Source organism: Salvelinus fontinalis, chromosome 39 (genome assembly GCF_029448725.1).
Source record: "Salvelinus fontinalis isolate EN_2023a chromosome 39, ASM2944872v1, whole genome shotgun sequence".
NCBI classification, from domain to species: Eukaryota; Metazoa; Chordata; class Actinopteri; order Salmoniformes; family Salmonidae; genus Salvelinus; species Salvelinus fontinalis.
Window position 1 is genome coordinate 6,513,652 of NC_074703.1, and position 22,500 is coordinate 6,536,151.

Consider the following 22,500-nt stretch of genomic DNA (forward strand, 5'->3'; position numbering starts at 1 on the left):
TCTACCACAGACCATACTGTAGCTAGCTCAATCAACACAGTCCATCTACCACAGACCATACTGTAGCTAGCTCAATCAACATACAGTCCATCTACCACAGACCATACTGTAGCTAGCTCAATCAACACAGTCTATCCACCACAGACCATACTGTAGCTAGCTCAATCAACACATAGTCCATCTACCACAGACCATACTGTAGCTAGCTCAATCAACACAGTTTATCTACCACAGACCATACTGTAGCTAGCTCAATCAACAAACAGTCTATCTACCACAGACCATACTGTAGGAGGCTCAATCAACACATAGTCCATCTACCACAGACCATACTGTAGCTAGCTCAATCAACACAGTTTATCTACCACAGACCATACTGTAGCTAGCTCAATCAACATACAGTCTATCTACCACAGACCATACTGTAGCTAGCTCAATCAACACACAGTCTATCTACCACAGACCATACTGTAGCAGGCTCAATCAACACCGTCTATCTACCACAGACCATACTGTAGCTAGCTCAATCAACACAGTCTATCTACCACAGACCATACTGTAGCTAGCTCAATCAACACAGTCTATCTACCACAGACCATACTTTAGCTAGCTCAATCAACACAGTCCATCTACCACAGACCATACTGTAGCTAGCTCAATCTACACATAGTCCATCTACCACAGACCATACTGTAGCTAGCTCAATCAACATACAGTCTATCTACCACAGACCATACTGTAGCTAGCTCAATCAACACAGTCTATCTACCACAGACCATACTGTAGCTAGCTCAATCAACACACAGTCTATCCACCACAGACCATTCTGTAGCTAGCTCAATCAACACACAGTCCATCTACCACAGACCATACTGTAGCTAGCTCAATCAACATACAGTCTATCTACCACAGACCATACTGTAGCTAGCTCAATCAACATACAGTCTATCCACCACAGACCATACTGTAGCTAGCTCAATCAACACAGTCTATCTACCACAGACCATACTGTAGCTAGCTCAATCAACACAGTCTATCTACCACAGACCATACTGTAGCAGGCTCAATCAACACACAGTCTATCTACCACAGACCATACTGTAGCTAGCTCAATCAACACAGTCTATCTACCACAGACCATACTGTAGCTAGCTCAATCAACACAGTCTATCTACCACAGACCATACTGTAGCAGGCTCAATCAACTCAGTCTATCTACCACAGATCATACTGTAGCTAGCTCAATCAACACATAGTCCATCTACCACAGACCATACTGTAGCTAGCTCAATCAACAAACAGTCTATCTACCACAGACCATACTGTAGCTAGCTCAACCAACAAACAGTCTATCTACCACAGACCATACTGTAGCTAGCTCAATCAACACACAGTCTATCTACCACAGACCATACTGTAGCTAGCTCAACCAACAAACAGTCTATCTACCACAGACCATACTGTAGCTAGCTCAATCAACATACAGTCTATCTACCACAGACCATACTGTAGCTAGCTCAATCAACACAGTCTATCTACCACAGATCATACTGTAGCTAGCTCAATCAACACATAGTCCATCTACCACAGACCATACTGTAGCTAGCTCAATCAACACATAGTCCATCTACCACAGACCATACTGTAGCAGGCTCAATCAACACAGTCCATCTACCACAGACCATACTGTAGCTAGCTCAATCAACAAACAGTCTATCTACCACAGACCATACTGTAGCTAGCTCAATCAACACAGTCTATCTACCACAGATCATACTGTAGCTAGCTCAATCAACACATAGTCCATCTACCACAGACCATACTGTAGCTAGCTCAATCAACACATAGTCCATCTACCACAGACCATACTGTAGCAGGCTCAATCAACACAGTCCATCTACCACAGACCATACTGTAGCTAGCTCAATCAACACATAGTCCATCTACCACAGACCATACTGTAGCTAGCTCAATCAACATACAGTCTATCTACCACAGACCATACTGTAGCTAGCTCAATCAACATACAGTCTATCTACCACAGACCATACTGTAGCTAGCTCAATCAACACAGTTTATCTACCACAGATCATACTGTAGTTAGCTCAATCTGCACAGTCTACCACAGACCATACTGTAGCTAACTCAATCAACACATAATCCATCTACCTTAGACCATACTTACAGTCAGTTTTTGGGGATTAGATAAGACGTATGTTAAAAATGGGACACTATAAACCTAAGAAGACACTGATCTCTACTGCAGTAGTCTAATATGTAGAGTCCTGACTATTAGTGCGAGGGAGGAGAGGGCCACCACTTGTTCAGCATTGTTGTTATGACAGACGTGGCAATTAGTGTTGATGTTCCAGATACTCTGTTCCCTTATCACAGAACAACAAAGTGTGTGTGTGTGTGTGTGTGTGTGTGTGTGTGTGTGTGTGTGTGTGTGTGTGTGTGTGTGTGTGTGTGTGTGTGTGTGTGTGTGTGTGTGTGTGTGTGTGTGTGTGTGTGTGTGACACCATGTGTGTGACCATGTGTGTGATAATGTCCGTGTGTGTGTGACACCATGTCTGTATATGTGTGTACTTAAAATGTTGGGTTCATTTTGATCCAGTCGCGACCCTCTCTGTCTCACGGTTTGTTTGACTTGGGGGGCTCCGTTTTTCTCAAGCGCCAGTCAAACATTGTGTTTGAGTAAAAGAGATTGGACCGGGCGCAGCTCAGGACTTCCTTTGTGAGGAGATTAGGACTCAGTGCCAGCACAAGGACTAGATGAATTAGAATGAGAGGGAGAGAGGGAGAAATAGAGAGAGGGGTCAGGAGAGACAGCAGGAGAACCAGAAAGAGAGGGATATAGAAAGCAAGATGAGAGAGAATGAGGGAAAGTGACATGATAAGATGTGGAGAGAGGAGAGTGATGGGACAGAGAGTGAAATGTCTAGAGCGAGAGATCCAGAGAGACGTAACAGTATAGAGCTCGAGGGAGGGAGGGGAGCGAGAGATCTAGAGAGATGTAACAGTATAGAGCTCGAGGGAGGGAGGGGAGCGAGAGGGAGAGAGAGATGTAACAGTATAGAGCTCGAGGGAGGGAGGGGAGAGAGAGGGAGAGAGAGATGTAACAGTATAGAGCTCGAGGGAGGGAGGGGAGAGAGAGATCCAGAGAGATGTAACAGTATAGAGATCGAGGGAGGGAGGGGAGCGAGAGATCTAGAGAGATGTAACAGTATAGAGCTCGAGGGAGGGAGGGGAGAGAGAGAGAGAGAGAGAGAGAGAGAGAGAGATGTAACAGTATAGAGATCGAGGGAGGGAGGGGAGCGAGAGAGAGAGAGAGATGTAACAGTATAGAGCTCGAGGGAGGGAGGGGATCGAGAGAGAGAGAGAGATGTAACAGTATAGAGCTCGAGGGAGGGAGGGGAGCGAGAGGGAGAGAGAGAGAGAGATGTAACAGTATAGAGCTCGAGGGAGGGAGGGGAGCGAGAGAGAGAGAGAGATGTAACAGTGTAGAGCTCGAGGGAGGGAGGGGAGCGAGAGGGAGAGAGAGATGTAACAGTATAGAGCTCGAGGGAGGGAGGGGAGCGAGAGGGAGAGAGAGAGAGAGATGTAACAGTATAGAGCTCGAGGGAGGGAGGGGAGCGAGAGAGAGAGAGAGATGTAACAGTATAGAGCTCAAGGGAGGGAGGGGAGCGAGAGAGAGAGAGACGTAACAGTATAGAGCTCGAGGGAGGGGAGCGAGAGGGAGAGAGAGAGATGTAACAGTATAGAGCTCGAGGGAGGGAGGGGAGCGAGAGAGAGATGTAACAGTATAGAGCTCGAGGGAGGGAGGGGAGCGAGAGATCTAGAGAGACGTAACAGTATAGAGCTCGAGGGAGGGAGGGGAGAGAGAGATCTAGAGAGACGTAACAGTATAGAGCTCGAGGGAGGGAGGGGAGAGAGAGAGATATGTAACAGTATAGAGCTCGAGGGAGGGAGGGGAGAGAGAGAGAGAGAGAGATGTAACAGTATAGAGCTCGAGGGAGGGAGGGGAGCGAGAGATCTAGAGAGATGTAACAGTATAGAGCTCGAGGGAGGGAGGGGAGTGAGAGAGAGAGATGTAACAGTATAGAGATCGAGGGAGGGAGGGGAGCGAGAGAGAGAGAGAGATGTAACAGTATAGAGTTCGAGGGAGGGAGGGGAGCGAGAGAGAGAGAGATGTAACAGTATAGAGATCAAGGGAGGGAGGGGAGCGAGAGAGAGAGAGATGTAACAGTATAGAGCTCGAGGGAGGGAGGGGAGCGCGAGAGAGAGAGAGAGAGATGTAACAGTATAGAGCTCGAGGGAGGGAGGGGAGCGAGAGAGAGAGAGAGAGATGTAACAGTATAGAGCTCAAGGGAGGGAGGGGAGCGAGAGAGAGAGAGATGTAACAGTATAGAGCTCGAGGGAGGGAGGGGAGCGAGAGAGAGAGAGAGAGATGTAACAGTATAGAGCTCGAGGGAGGGAGGGGAGAGAGAGAGAGATGTAACAGTATAGAGCTCGAGGGAGGGAGGGGAGCGAGAGAGAGAGAGAGAGCTCTGACGTGTTAGTTCATCCCCATGGCAGTGGGTTAGTCTGTATTTTCTCCCTTTCTCTCCCTCTCCTCCAGCTGCACACACATCATGTTTTAGACGGTTGGAACTCTGTGTACCTTTGTTAATCACACCCATTCACCATCTAGGCTACCCCCTCCTCTCCTCCTCTCCTCTGTCCTTACCCACAACCCATCACTCCTGTATCCTCACTCCTCACTTCCATAAAATTAACACAATAAAAAAAGGAGATTTTTTTCAAAAGAACACCCCTTTTGTATTTTGGGATTTTAAATTGAGGGGAGAGAGTGCCAGCCAGCCAGAGAGAGTGCCCCCCCCCCCCCCCACATACGACAGTAGAATACAAAAGAGACCTCTCTAAGTCAGTCGCTCCGGGAGACCACTCTATCCCACTTCAGAGACAGGGCCAATGAAGCCATCAGCACAGCCAGTCAGCACTACTGTCACCCTCCCCCTTCAATATCTAGGCAGCATCCCAAATGGCTCCCTATTCCCTAAATAGTGCACTACTTTTGACCAGGGTCTCTGTTCAAAAGCAGTGCACTATATAGGGAATAGGGTCTCATTTGCGACGGATCCCTATAGCTCCTGTCCAGACCCTTACAGCCAGCAGAAGTGGGGAGAGAAGAGCGGAGGTGGAGGAAGTAGGGGGTCTGATTTAAATATTTTAATGATTTATCTCCGGTGAGGATTGAGACGTAGATGGGCTAAGACTCAGGGGAGGCTAAAGGGTGGCTACACTGGAGCTTGTTAGTGTACTACTTAATGCAAGACCCAAAACACACACACACACACACAGTAACGTAGGCACAAAAATATACAGTAGAACAAATACAGTATTAATATGAATTAACCTGTGGAAAAACAGGTAGTAAAAAAAACACTAGTATGATCCGAGATGAATCCTGTACAAACTGAGTGATGAGATGATGTGGAGCAGAGAATACTTAGGAATAGGCAGTATTCCGTCTTCCTCCCTCCCAGCCCGGTCTGTCTCTCAGCAGTGCAGAGCCTGAGAAACTGACGCTTGTTTTTCCCATTGAGAAAACAATCCTGGGAAACTGAGGAATTCTCCCTCTCTGCCTGCCTCACGTGACGACAGGCTGCACTGAGCTCTGAGGTCAGCACAGACACAGTGGTGAAGGAGAAATGAACCATTTGATATATAGTATACTAATGAACCATTTGATGTATAGTACAGTAATTAACCATTTGATGTATAGTATATTAATGAACATTTGATGTATAGTACAGTAATTAACCATTTGATTTATAGTATACTAATGAACCATCCACACCAGTTTAGCCAGCCATTCATAACATATTAATGAACCATCCACACCAGTTTAGCCAGCCATTCATAACATATTAATGAACCATCCACACCAGTTTAGCCAGCCATTCATAACATATTAATGAACCATCCACACCAGTTTAGCCAGCCATTCATAACATATTAATGAACCATCCACACCAGTTTAGCCAGCCATTCATAACATATTAATGAACCATCCACACCAGTTTAGCCAGCCATTCATAACATATTAATGAACCATCCACACCAGTTTAGCCAGCCATTCATAACATATTAATGAACCATCCACACCAGTTTAGCCAGCCATTCATAACATATTAATGAACCATCCACACCAGTTTAGCCAGCCATTCATAACATATTAATGAACCATCCACACCAGTTTAGCCAGCCATTCATATCATATTAATGAACCATCCACACCAGTTTAGCCAGCCATTCATAACATACTAATGAACCATCCACACCAGTTTAGCCAGCCATTCATAACATATTAATGAACCATCCACACCAGTTTAGCCAGCCATTCATAACATATTAATGAACCATCCACACCAGTTTAGCCAGCCATTCATAACATATTAATGAACCATCCACACCAGTTTAGCCAGCCATTCATAACATACTAATGAACCATCCACACCAGTTTAGCCAGCCATTCATAACATACTAATGAACATCACACCTCATCAGAAAATGTGCTATTATTTGTCTTATGAATGAATTAGAGGAAGTTTAGATTGCTGAACTGAAGGAGAAAGCTGTGGTGAGACTGAGAGAGGCTTGGACTTAGTGTCAGCGTTGATTGCTGTGATGTGGACTGAGCCAGCAGTGTGTATTAGACAAGAAGCCATATTCACAAAGCATCTCAGAGTAGGAGTGCTGATCTAGGATCAGGTCCATACCTGTCAACATTCACCTTTTGCTACTATTTCTGTCAAGTCTACGCATGCAATTTGATGCACACATTTGATAAATCCAAAGTATACACCACACAGAACACAGAACACACTGCAACTGCCTCTGCAACACAATGCTGCAAGGAAAACGCAGCGTTCCATTGGAAATGGATGTACTTCTGGTGTACAAAAATGTAATGCTGCTATCGGTGTGATCGAGGTGTAAGGCTGCAGTGATTAAGTTAAGACTCCAGCCCTAGGTAAACATGCTGACCCAGCCGGACTGGAGAGAGGAGAGACACTCTGCTATCTAGTTAGTAAACACACCCACACATACACATACACGCACACACACACATATATGGTTACCCACACATACACACATATGAAAGTGTGCTCACAAATGCATACAAACACAGAAGTACGCGCATCAACCCCAGCGACCCCGACACACCTGCTGTGTTTTGATCTGGGGATGGATCAGCCTTTAGTGTACGTTCCTCTTTATGTCCCCATAAAACAAACAGGGGACATTCATCAATATCTCGTTGCTAAACACTCCACTCCAGCCTTCTGTAAATATTTGGTCCTCCGGCCAGCCTGAATGTCTACAGAGTGTATTATCCTGCACATGGAACACTGATGAATCCCAATGTGTAAAGAGCAGAGTTGTGGTATAGAGTCACATGACTTGGACTCGAGTCTGACTCCAGTCACACATTTGATGACTTGAGACTCGACTTGATAGAAAATAAAATAACTTCAGGCTCGACTTAGACTCGGAGCCTCAAGACTCGGGACTCGACTTTGACAAGAGACTGATGACTTAAAATTATCTGGCCAAGTTTTGTAATGATTTGTCACTTATTTTGTGGCACAGAGTCTACGTGGATTACTCTCCATGCATCCAGAGACAGTAGCCACAGCATCTCGCTTGCAAAAAAAACTGCAACAGATTAGCTAGTGAAACCCACACGCGGCACTCTGATTGGACCAGCAAACCGTAAATCAACACAGGTCGGGTGGTGAACTAGCGAACAGATTGCTGATTTGCTGAACAGCTGTAGGATCCTTCTTATGCTGTCTGTCTGTCTGTCTGTCTGTCTGTCTGTCTGTCTGTCTGTCTGTCTGTCTGTCTGTCTGTCTGTCCTGTATATTAATTCCAGCCTGGCCACAAAGTCCCAACATCAAGCTTTATAATACCTCCATCTGGCCAACTCTATTAGATTTCAGTTATGAAGGGATTTCCCTTATGGAGAACAAGGCCAGCTAATTAACCACATAGATAGAGCTGAGGTGGACAGACAGCCTATTCACACTATGCTAATCACAGAGCCAAAGGGAAATAACTCCCATCTCTGTGTGTGTGTGTGTGTTTGTGTGTGTGTGTGTGTGTGTGTGTGTGTGTGTGTGTGTGTGTGTGTGTGTGTGTGTGTGTGTGTGTGTGTGTGTGTGTGTGTGTGTGTGTGTGTGTGTGTGTGTGTGTGTGTGTGTGTGTGTGTGTGTGTGTGTGTTGGTAAAGTAATAAAGAGCTTCCCACATTAATGAGTGAAGCTTCCATATGGAACAGCTGATAAATATCTACCTCCACACCATTATCATCCCTATGTGATTTGTTTTCCAGGCTTTGTGCTTGAGTGGGAGAGTACACTGAGTGGACAAAATATTAGGAACACCTTCCTAATATTGAGTTGCACCCCTCCCACTTTTGCCCTCAGAACAGACTCAATTCATGGGGGCATGGACTCTACAAGGTGTTGAAAGCATTCCACAGAGATGCTGGCCCATGTTGACTCCAATGCTTCCCACAGTTGTGTCAAGTTGGCTGGATCTCCTTTGGGTGGTGGACCATTCTTGATACACACAGGAAACTGTTGAGCGTGAAATATCCATCAGTGTTGCAATTCTTGACCCAAACCGGTGCGCCTGGCACCTACTACAATACCCCGTTCAAAGGCACTTAAATATTTCACCCTCTGAATGGCACACATTCACAATCCATGTATCAATTGTCTCCAGGCTTAAAAATCCTTCTTTAACCTGTCTCCTCCACATCATCTGCACTGATTGAAGTGGATTTAACAAGTGACATCAAAAAGGGATCATAGCTTTCACCTGGATCCACCTGGCCAGTCTATGTCATGGAAAAAGCAGGTGTTCAAAATGTTTTGTATAATCAGTGTATATAGGGACTGGGCAATAAACAGCCTTGGCTTTAAACAATAAAATGGGCAGCCTCCCTATTGAACGGATGATAAAAACCTGTCTGAACCATCTATCTATTCTACACCCCCACAACAACCATCTATCTAATCTACACCCCCACAACAACCATCTATCTATTCTACACCCCCACAACAACCATCTATCTATTCTACACCCCACAACAACCATCTATCTATTCTACACCCCACAACAACCATCTATCTATTATACACCCCACAACAACCATCTATCTATTCTACACCCCCACAACAACCATCTATCTATTCTACACCCCCACAACAACCATCTATCTATTCTACACCCCCACAACAACCAGCTATCTATTCTACACCCCACAACAACCATATATCTATTCTACACCCCCACAACAACCATCTATCTATTCTACACCCCACAACAACCATCTATCTATTCTACACCCCCACATCAACCATTTATCTATTGTACACCCCCACAACAACCATATATCTATTCTACACCCCACAACACCCATCTATCTATTCTACACCCCCACAACAACCATCTATCTATTCTACACCCCACAACAACCATCTATCTATTCTACACCCCCACAACAACCATCTGTCTATTACACACCCCCACAACAACCATCTATCTATTCTACACCCCCACAACAACCATCTATCTATTCTACACCCCCACAACAACCATCTGTCTATTACACACCCCCACAACACCCATATATCTATTGACACCCCCACAACAACCATCTATCTATTCTACACCCCCACAACAACCATCTGTCTATTACACACCCCCACAACAACCATATATCTATTCTACACCCCACAACAACCATCTATCTATTCTACACCCCACAACACCCATATATCTATTGTACACCCCACAACACCCATATATCTATTCTACACCCCCACAACACCCATATATCTATTCTACACCCCCACAACAACCATCTATCTATTCTACACCCCCACAACACCCATATATCTACTATACACCCCCACAACAACCATCTATCTATTCTACACCCCACAACAACCATCTATCTATTCTACACCCCACAACAACCCATCTATCTATTATACACCCCACAACAACCATATATCTACTGTACACCCCCACAACACCCATATATCTACTGTACACCCCCACAACAACCATCTATCTATTCTACACCCCACAACAACCATCTATCTATTCTACACCCCACAACAACCATCTATCTATTGTACACCCCCACAACAACCATCTATCTATTGTACACCCCCACAACAACCATCTATCTATTCTACACCCCCACAACAACCAACTATCTATTCTACACCCCCACAACAACCATCTATCTATTCTACACCCCACAACAACCATCTATCTATTGTACACCCCACAACAACCATCTATCTATTCTACACCCCCACAACAACCATATATCTATTCTACACCCCCACAACAACCATCTATCTATTCTACACCCCACAACAACCATCTATCTATTCTACACCCCCACAACAACCATATATCCATTGTACACCCCCACAACCACCATCTATCTATTGTACACCCCCACAACAACCATCTATCTAGTCTATACACCCCACAACAACTATCTATCTATTCTACACCCCACAACACCCATCTATCTATTCTAAACCCCACAACAACCATCTATCTATTCTACACCCCCACAACACCCATCTATCTATTCTAAACCCCACAACAACCATCTATCTATTCTACACCCCCACAACAACTATCTATCTATTCTACACCCCACAACAACCATCTATCTATTGTACACCCCCACAACAACCATATATCTATTGTACACCCCCACAACCACCATATATCTACTGTACACCCCCACAACAACCATCTATCTATTCTACACCCCACAACAACCATCTATCTATTCTACACCCCACAACAACTATCTATCTATTCTACACCCCCACAACAACCATCTATCTATTCTACACCCCCACAACAACCATCTATCTATTGTACACCCCCACAACAACCATCTATCTATTCTACACCCCCACAACAACCATCTATCTATTGTACACCCCCACAACAACCATCTATCTATTCTACACCCCCAAAACAACCATCTATCTATTCTACACCCCCACAACAACCATCTATCTACTGTACACCCCCACAACAACCATCTATTCTACACCCCCACAACAACCGTCTATCTATTCTACACCCCCACAACAACCATATATCTATTCTACACCCCACAACAACCATATATCTACTGTACACCCCCACAACAACCATCTGTCTATTGTACACCCCCACAACAACCATCTATCTACTGTACACACCCACAACAAACATCTATCTATTCTACACCCCACAACAACCATCTATCTATTCTACACCCCCACAACAACCATCTATCTATTCTACACCCCACAACACCCATATATCTATTCTACATCCCCACAACAACCATCTATCTATTCTACACCCCCACAACACCCATATATCTATTATACACCCCACAACACCCATATATCTATTATAAATCCCCACAACACCCATATATCTATTCTACACCCCACAACAACCATATATCTATTCTACACCCCTACAACAACCATATATCTATTCTACAGCCCACAACACCCATATATCTATTATACACCCCACAACACCCATATATCTACTATACACCCCCACAACAACCATCTATCTATTCTACACCCCCACAACAACCATCTATCTATTCCACACCCCCACAACAACCATCTATCTGTTCTACACCCCCACAACAACCATATATCTATTCTACACCCCCACAACAACCATCTATCTATTCTACACCCCCACAACACCCATATATCTATTCTACACCCCCACAACAACCATCTATCCATTCTACACCCCCACAACACCCATATATCTATTCTACACCCCCACAACACCCATATATCTATTATACACCCCACAACAACCATCTATCTATTCTACACCCCACAACAACCATCTATCTATTCTACACCCCCACAACACCCATATATCTACTATACACCCCCACAACAACCATCGATCTATTCTACACCCCACAACAACCATCTATCTATTCTACACCCCACAACAACCCATCTATCTATTATACACCCCACAACAACCATATATCTACTGTACACCCCCACAACACCCATATATCTACTGTACACCCCCACAACAACCATCTATCTATTCTACACCCCCACAACAACCATCTATCTATTATACACCCCCACAACAACCATATATCTATTCTACACCCCCACAACAACCATCTATCTATTGTACACCCCCACAACAACCATCTATCTATTCTACACCCCACAACACCCATCTATCTATTCTACACCCCACAACAACCATATATCTATTCTACACCCCCACAACAACCATCTATCTATTCTACACCCCACAACACCCATCTATCTATTCTACACCCCATCAACAACCATCTATCTATTCTACACCCCACAACAACCATCTATCTATTCTACACCCCCACAACAACCATCTATCTATTCTACACCCCCACAACAACCATCTATCTATTCTACACCCCACAACAACCATCTATCTATTCTACACCCCCACAACAACCATCTATCTATTCTACACCCCCACAACAACCATCTATCTATTCTACACCCCCACAACAACCATCTATCTATTCTACACCCCACAACAACCATCTATCTATTCTACACCCCCACAACAACCATCTATCTATTCTACACCCCCACAACAACCATCTATCTATTCTACACCCCACAACAACCATCTATCTATTCCACACCCCACAACAACCATCTATCTATTGTACACCCCACAACACCCATATATCTACTGTACACCCCACAACAACCATATATCTACTGTACACCCCCACAACAACCATCTATCTATTCTACACCCCACAACAACTATCTATCTATTCTAAACCCCCACAACAACCATCTATCTATTCTACACCCCCACAACAACCATCTATCTATTGTACACCCCCACAACAACCATCTATCTATTCTACACCCCCAAAACAACCATCTATCTATTCTACACCCCCACAACAACCATCTATCTACTGTACACCCCCACAACAACCATCTATTCTACACCCCCACAACAACCGTCTATCTATTCTACACCCCCACAACAACCATATATCTATTCTACACCCCACAACAACCATATATCTACTGTACACCCCCACAACAACCATCTGTCTATTGTACACCCCCACAACAACCATCTATCTACTGTACACACCCACAACAAACATCAATCTATTCTACACCCCACAACAGCCATCTATCTATTCTACACCCCCACAACAACCATCTATCTATTCTACACCCCACAACACCCATATATCTATTCTACACCCCCACAACAACCATCTATCTATTCTACACCCCCACAACACCCATATATCTATTATACATCCCCACAACACCCATATATCTATTCTACACCCCACAACAACCATCTATCTATTCTACACCCCCACAACAACCATATATCTATTCTACAGCCCACAACACCCATATATCTATTATACACCCCACAACACCCATATATCTACTATACACCCCCACAACAACCATCTATCTATTCTACACCCCCACAACAACCATCTATCTATTCCACACCCCCACAACAACCATCTATCTATTCTACACCCCCACAACAACCATATATCTATTCTACACCCCCACAACAACCATCTATCTATTCTACACCCCCACAACACCCATATATCTATTCTACACCCCCACAACAACCATCTATCTATTCTACACCCCCACAACACCCATATATCTATTCTACACCCCCACAACACCCATATATCTATTATACACCCCACAACAACCATCTATCTATTCTACACCCCACAACAACCATCTACCTATTCTACACCCCCACAACACCCATATATCTACTATACACCCCCACAACAACCATCTATCTATTCTACACCCCACAACAACCATCTATCTATTCTACACCCCACAACAACCCATCTATCTATTATACACCCCACAACAACCATATATCTACTGTACACCCCCACAACACCCATATATCTATTCTAAACCCCACAACAACCATCTATCTATTCTACACCCCACAACAACCATCTATCTATTCTACACCCCACAACAACCATCTATCCATTGTACACCCCACAACACCAATATATCTATTCTACACCCCACAACAACCATCTATCTATTGTACAACCCACAACAACCATCTATCTATTATACACCCCCACAACACCCATCTATCTATTCTACACCCCCACAACAACCATCTATCTATTCTACACCCTCACAACAACCATATATCTATTCTACACCCCACAACACCCATATATCTATTGTACACCCCCACAACAACCAACTATCTATTCTACACCCCCACAACAACCATCTATCTATTCTACACCCCACAACAACCATCTATCTATTCTACACCCCCACAACAACCATCTATCTATTCTATACCCCCACAACAACCATCTATCTATTGTACGCCCCCACAACAACCATCTATCTATTCTATACCCCCACAACAACCATCTATCTATTGTACACCCCACAACAACCATCTATCTATTCTACACCCCCACAACACCCATATATCTATTGTACACCCCCACAACAACCATCTATTCTACACCCCCACAACAACCATCTATCTATTCTACACCCCCACAACAACCATCTATCTATTCTACACCCCACAACAACCATCTATCAATTGTACACCCCCACAACAACTATATATCTACTGTACACCCCCACAACAACCATCTATTCTACACCCCCACAACAACCGTCTATCTATTCTACACCCCCACAACAACCATATATCTATTCTACACCCCCACAACAACCATCTGTCTATTGTACACCCCCACAACAACCATCTATCTATTCTACACCCCACAACAACCATCTATCTATTCTACACCCCACAACAACCATCTATCTATTCTACACCCCACAACACCCATATATCTATTCTACACCCCCACAACAACCATCTATCTATTCTACACCCCCACAACACCCATATATCTATTATACACCCCACTACACCCATATATCTATTATACACCCCCACAACACCCATATATCTATTCTACACCCCACAACAACCATATATCTATTCTACACCCCCACAACAACCATCTATCTATTCTACACCCCACAACAACCATATATCTATTCTACACCCGACAACAACCATATATCTATTCTACACCCCCACAACAACCATATATCTATTCTACACCCCACAACAACCATATATCTATTCTACACCCCCAGAACAACCATCTATCTATTCTACACCCCCACAACACCCATATATCTATTCTACACCCCACAACAACCATATATCTATTCTACACCCCACAACAACCATCTATCTATTCTACACCCCACAACAACCATATATCTATTCTACACCCCCACAACAACCATCTATCTATTCTACACCCCCACAACAACCATCTATCTATTCTACACCCCCACAACAACCATCTATCTATTCTACACCCCCACAACAACCATCTATCTATTTTACACCCCCACAACACCCATATATCTATTCTACACCCCACAACACCCATCTATCTATTCTACACCCCCACAACAACCATCTATCTATTCTACACCCCCACAACAACCATCTATCTATTCTACACCCCCACAACAACCATATATCTATTCTACACCCCACAACAACCATCTATCTATTCTACACCCCACAACAACCATCTATCTATTATACACCCCCACAACAACCATCTATCTATTCTACACCCCCACAACAACCATCTATCTATTCTACACCCCCACAACAACCATATATCTATTGTACACCCCCACAACAACCATATATCTACTGTACACCCCCACAACAACCATCTATCTATTCTACACCCCACAACAACCATCTATCTATTCTACACCCCCACAACAACCATCTATCTATTCTACACCCCACAACAACCATCTATCTATTCTACACCCCCACAACAACCATCTATCTATTGTACACCCCACAACAACCATCTATCTATTCTACATCCCTAGAACATCCATCTATCTATTCTACACCCCCACAACAACCATCTATCTATTCTACACCCCCACAACAACCATCTATCTATTGTACACCCCCACAACAACCATATATCTACTGTACACCCCCACAACAACCATCTATCTATTCTACACCCCACAACAACCATCTATCTATTCTACACCCCACAACAACCATCTATCTATTCTACACCCCCACAACAACCATCTATCTATTCTACACCCCACAACAACCATCTATCTATTCTACACCCCCACAACAACCATCTATCTATTCTACACCCCCACAACAACCATCTATCTATTCTACACCCCACAACAACCATCTATCTATTCTACACCCCCACAACAACCATCTATCTATTCTACACCCCCACAACAACCATCTATCTATTCTACACCCCACAACAACCATCTATCTATTCCACACCCCACAACAACCATCTATCTATTGTACACCCCACAACACCCATATATCTACTGTACACCCCACAACAACCATATATCTACTGTACACCCCCACAACAACCATCTATCTATTCTACACCCCACAACAACTATCTATCTATTCTAAACCCCCACAACAACCATCTATCTATTCTACACCCCCACAACAACCATCTATCTATTGTACACCCCCACAACAACCATCTATCTATTCTACACCCCCAAAACAACCATCTATCTATTCTACACCCCCACAACAACCATCTATCTACTGTACACCCCCACAACAACCATCTATTCTACACCCCCACAACAACCGTCTATCTATTCTACACCCCCACAACAACCATATATCTATTCTACACCCCACAACAACCATATATCTACTGTACACCCCCACAACAACCATCTGTCTATTGTACACCCCCACAACAACCATCTATCTACTGTACACACCCACAACAAACATCAATCTATTCTACACCCCACAACAGCCATCTATCTATTCTACACCCCCACAACAACCATCTATCTATTCTACACCCCACAACACCCATATATCTATTCTACACCCCCACAACAACCATCTATCTATTCTACACCCCCACAACACCCATATATCTATTATACATCCCCACAACACCCATATATCTATTCTACACCCCACAACAACCATCTATCTATTCTACACCCCCACAACAACCATATATCTATTCTACAGCCCACAACACCCATATATCTATTATACACCCCACAACACCCATATATCTACTATACACCCCCACAACAACCATCTATCTATTCTACACCCCCACAACAACCATCTATCTATTCCACACCCCCACAACAACCATCTATCTATTCTACACCCCCACAACAACCATATATCTATTCTACACCCCCACAACAACCATCTATCTATTCTACACCCCCACAACACCCATATATCTATTCTACACCCCCACAACAACCATCTATCTATTCTACACCCCCACAACACCCATATATCTATTCTACACCCCCACAACACCCATATATCTATTATACACCCCACAACAACCATCTATCTATTCTACACCCCACAACAACCATCTACCTATTCTACACCCCCACAACACCCATATATCTACTATACACCCCCACAACAACCATCTATCTATTCTACACCCCACAACAACCATCTATCTATTCTACACCCCACAACAACCCATCTATCTATTATACACCCCACAACAACCATATATCTACTGTACACCCCCACAACACCCATATATCTATTCTAAACCCCACAACAACCATCTATCTATTCTACACCCCACAACAACCATCTATCTATTCTACACCCCACAACAACCATCTATCCATTGTACACCCCACAACACCAATATATCTATTCTACACCCCACAACAACCATCTATCTATTGTACAACCCACAACAACCATCTATCTATTATACACCCCCACAACACCCATCTATCTATTCTACACCCCCACAACAACCATCTATCTATTCTACACCCTCACAACAACCATATATCTATTCTACACCCCACAACACCCATATATCTATTGTACACCCCCACAACAACCAACTATCTATTCTACACCCCCACAACAACCATCTATCTATTCTACACCCCACAACAACCATCTATCTATTCTACACCCCCACAACAACCATCTATCTATTCTATACCCCCACAACAACCATCTATCTATTGTACGCCCCCACAACAACCATCTATCTATTCTATACCCCCACAACAACCATCTATCTATTGTACACCCCACAACAACCATCTATCTATTCTACACCCCCACAACACCCATATATCTATTGTACACCCCCACAACAACCATCTATTCTACACCCCCACAACAACCATCTATCTATTCTACACCCCCACAACAACCATCTATCTATTCTACACCCCACAACAACCATCTATCAATTGTACACCCCCACAACAACTATATATCTACTGTACACCCCCACAACAACCATCTATTCTACACCCCCACAACAACCGTCTATCTATTCTACACCCCCACAACAACCATATATCTATTCTACACCCCCACAACAACCATCTGTCTATTGTACACCCCCACAACAACCATCTATCTATTCTACACCCCACAACAACCATCTATCTATTCTACACCCCACAACAACCATCTATCTATTCTACACCCCACAACACCCATATATCTATTCTACACCCCCACAACAACCATCTATCTATTCTACACCCCCACAACACCCATATATCTATTATACACCCCACTACACCCATATATCTATTATACACCCCCACAACACCCATATATCTATTCTACACCCCACAACAACCATATATCTATTCTACACCCCCACAACAACCATCTATCTATTCTACACCCCACAACAACCATATATCTATTCTACACCCGACAACAACCATATATCTATTCTACACCCCCACAACAACCATATATCTATTCTACACCCCACAACAACCATATATCTATTCTACACCCCCAGAACAACCATCTATCTATTCTACACCCCCACAACACCCATATATCTATTCTACACCCCACAACAACCATATATCTATTCTACACCCCACAACAACCATCTATCTATTCTACACCCCACAACAACCATATATCTATTCTACACCCCCACAACAACCATCTATCTATTCTACACCCCCACAACAACCATCTATCTATTCTACACCCCCACAACAACCATCTATCTATTCTACACCCCCACAACAACCATCTATCTATTTTACACCCCCACAACACCCATATATCTATTCTACACCCCACAACACCCATCTATCTATTCTACACCCCCACAACAACCATCTATCTATTCTACACCCCCACAACAACCATCTATCTATTCTACACCCCCACAACAACCATATATCTATTCTACACCCCACAACAACCATCTATCTATTCTACACCCCACAACAACCATCTATCTATTATACACCCCCACAACAACCATCTATCTATTCTACACCCCCACAACAACCATCTATCTATTCTACACCCCCACAACAACCATATATCTATTGTACACCCCCACAACAACCATATATCTACTGTACACCCCCACAACAACCATCTATCTATTCTACACCCCACAACAACCATCTATCTATTCTACACCCCCACAACAACCATCTATCTATTCTACACCCCACAACAACCATCTATCTATTCTACACCCCCACAACAACCATCTATCTATTGTACACCCCACAACAACCATCTATCTATTCTACATCCCTAGAACATCCATCTATCTATTCTACACCCCCACAACAACCATCTATCTATTCTACACCCCCACAACAACCATCTATCTATTGTACACCCCCACAACAACCATATATCTACTGTACACCCCCACAACAACCATCTATCTATTCTACACCCCACAACAACCATCTATCTATTCTACACCCCACAACAACCATCTATCTATTCTACACCCCCACAACAACCATCTATCTATTCTACACCCCACAACAACCATCTATCTATTCTACACCCCCACAACAACCATCTATCTATTCTACACCCCCACAACACCCATATATCTATTATACACCCCACAACAACCATCTATCTATTCTACACCCCCACAACAACCATCTATCTATTCTACACCCCACAACAACCATCTATCTATTCCACACCCCACAACAACCATCTATCTATTGTACACCCCACAACACCCATATATCTACTGTACACCCCACAACAACCATATATCTACTGTACACCCCCACAACAACCATCTATCTATTCTACACCCCACAACAACTATCTATCTATTCTACACCCCCACAACAACCATCTATCTATTCTACACCCCCACAACAACCATCTATCTATTGTACACCCCCACAACAACCATCTATCTATTCTACACCCCCAAAACAACCATCTATCTATTCTACACCCCCACAACAACCATCTATCTACTGTACACCCCCACAACAACCATCTATTCTACACCCCCACAACAACCGTCTATCTATTCTACACCCCCACAACAACCATATATCTATTCTACACCCCACAACAACCATATATCTACTGTACACCCCCACAACAACCATCTGTCTATTGTACACCCCCACAACAACCATCTATCTACTGTACACACCCACAACAAACATCAATCTATTCTACACCCCACAACAGCCATCTATCTATTCTACACCCCCACAACAACCATCTATCTATTCTACACCCCACAACACCCATATATCTATTCTACACCCCCACAACAACCATCTATCTATTCTACACCCCCACAACACCCATATATCTATTATACATCCCCACAACACCCATATATCTATTCTACACCCCACAACAACCATCTATCTATTCTACACCCCCACAACAACCATATATCTATTCTACAGCCCACAACACCCATATATCTATTATACACCCCACAACACCCATATATCTACTATACACCCCCACAACAACCATCTATCTATTCTACACCCCCACAACAACCATCTATCTATTCTACACCCCCACAACAACCATCTATCTATTCTACACCCCCACAACAACCATATATCTATTCTACACCCCCACAACAACCATCTATCTATTCTACACCCCCACAACACCCATATATCTATTCTACACCCCCACAACAACCATCTATCTATTCTACACCCCCACAACACCCATATATCTATTCTACACCCCCACAACACCCATATATCTATTATACACCCCACAACAACCATCTATCTATTCTACACCCCACAACAACCATCTACCTATTCTACACCCCCACAACACCCATATATCTACTATACACCCCCACAACAACCATCTATCTATTCTACACCCCACAACAACCATCTATCTATTCTACACCCCACAACAACCCATCTATCTATTATACACCCCACAACAACCATATATCTACTGTACACCCCCACAACACCCATATATCTATTCTACACCCCACAACAACCATCTATCTATTATACACCCCACAACAACCATCTATCTACTGTACACCCCCACAACAACCATCTATCTATTCTACACCCCACAACAACCATCTATCTATTCTACACCCCACAACAACCATCTATCTATTCTACACCCCACAACAACCATCTATCTATTCTACACCCCACAACAACCATCTATCCATTGTACACCCCACAACACCAATATATCTATTCTACACCCCACAACAACCATCTATCTATTGTACAACCCACAACAACCATCTATCTATTATACACCCCCACAACACCCATCTATCTATTCTACACCCCCACAACAACCATCTATCTATTCTACACCCTCACAACAACCATATATCTATTCTACACCCCACAACACCCATATATCTATTGTACACCCCCACAACAACCAACTATCTATTCTACACCCCCACAACAACCATCTATCTATTCTACACCCCACAACAACCATCTATCTATTCTACACCCCCACAACAACCATCTATCTATTCTATACCCCCACAACAACCATCTATCTATTGTACGCCCCCACAACAACCATCTATCTATTCTATACCCCCACAACAACCATCTATCTATTGTACACCCCACAACAACCATCTATCTATTCTACACCCCCACAACACCCATATATCTATTGTACACCCCCACAACAACCATCTATTCTACACCCCCACAACAACCATCTATCTATTCTACACCCCCACAACAACCATCTATCTATTCTACACCCCACAACAACCATCTATCAATTGTACACCCCCACAACAACTATATATCTACTGTACACCCCCACAACAACCATCTATTCTACACCCCCACAACAACCGTCTATCTATTCTACACCCCCACAACAACCATATATCTATTCTACACCCCCACAACAA

General features: G+C 43.5%; 1 protein-coding gene across 1 annotated transcript in view; it reads right to left on the minus strand.

Moving 5' to 3' along the window:
- Window positions 1-22,500, minus strand: part of LOC129838901 (protein O-mannosyl-transferase TMTC2-like) — a 114,698-nt gene that overhangs the window by 57,234 nt on the left and 34,964 nt on the right. The gene's annotated exons all lie outside the window — the stretch shown is intronic.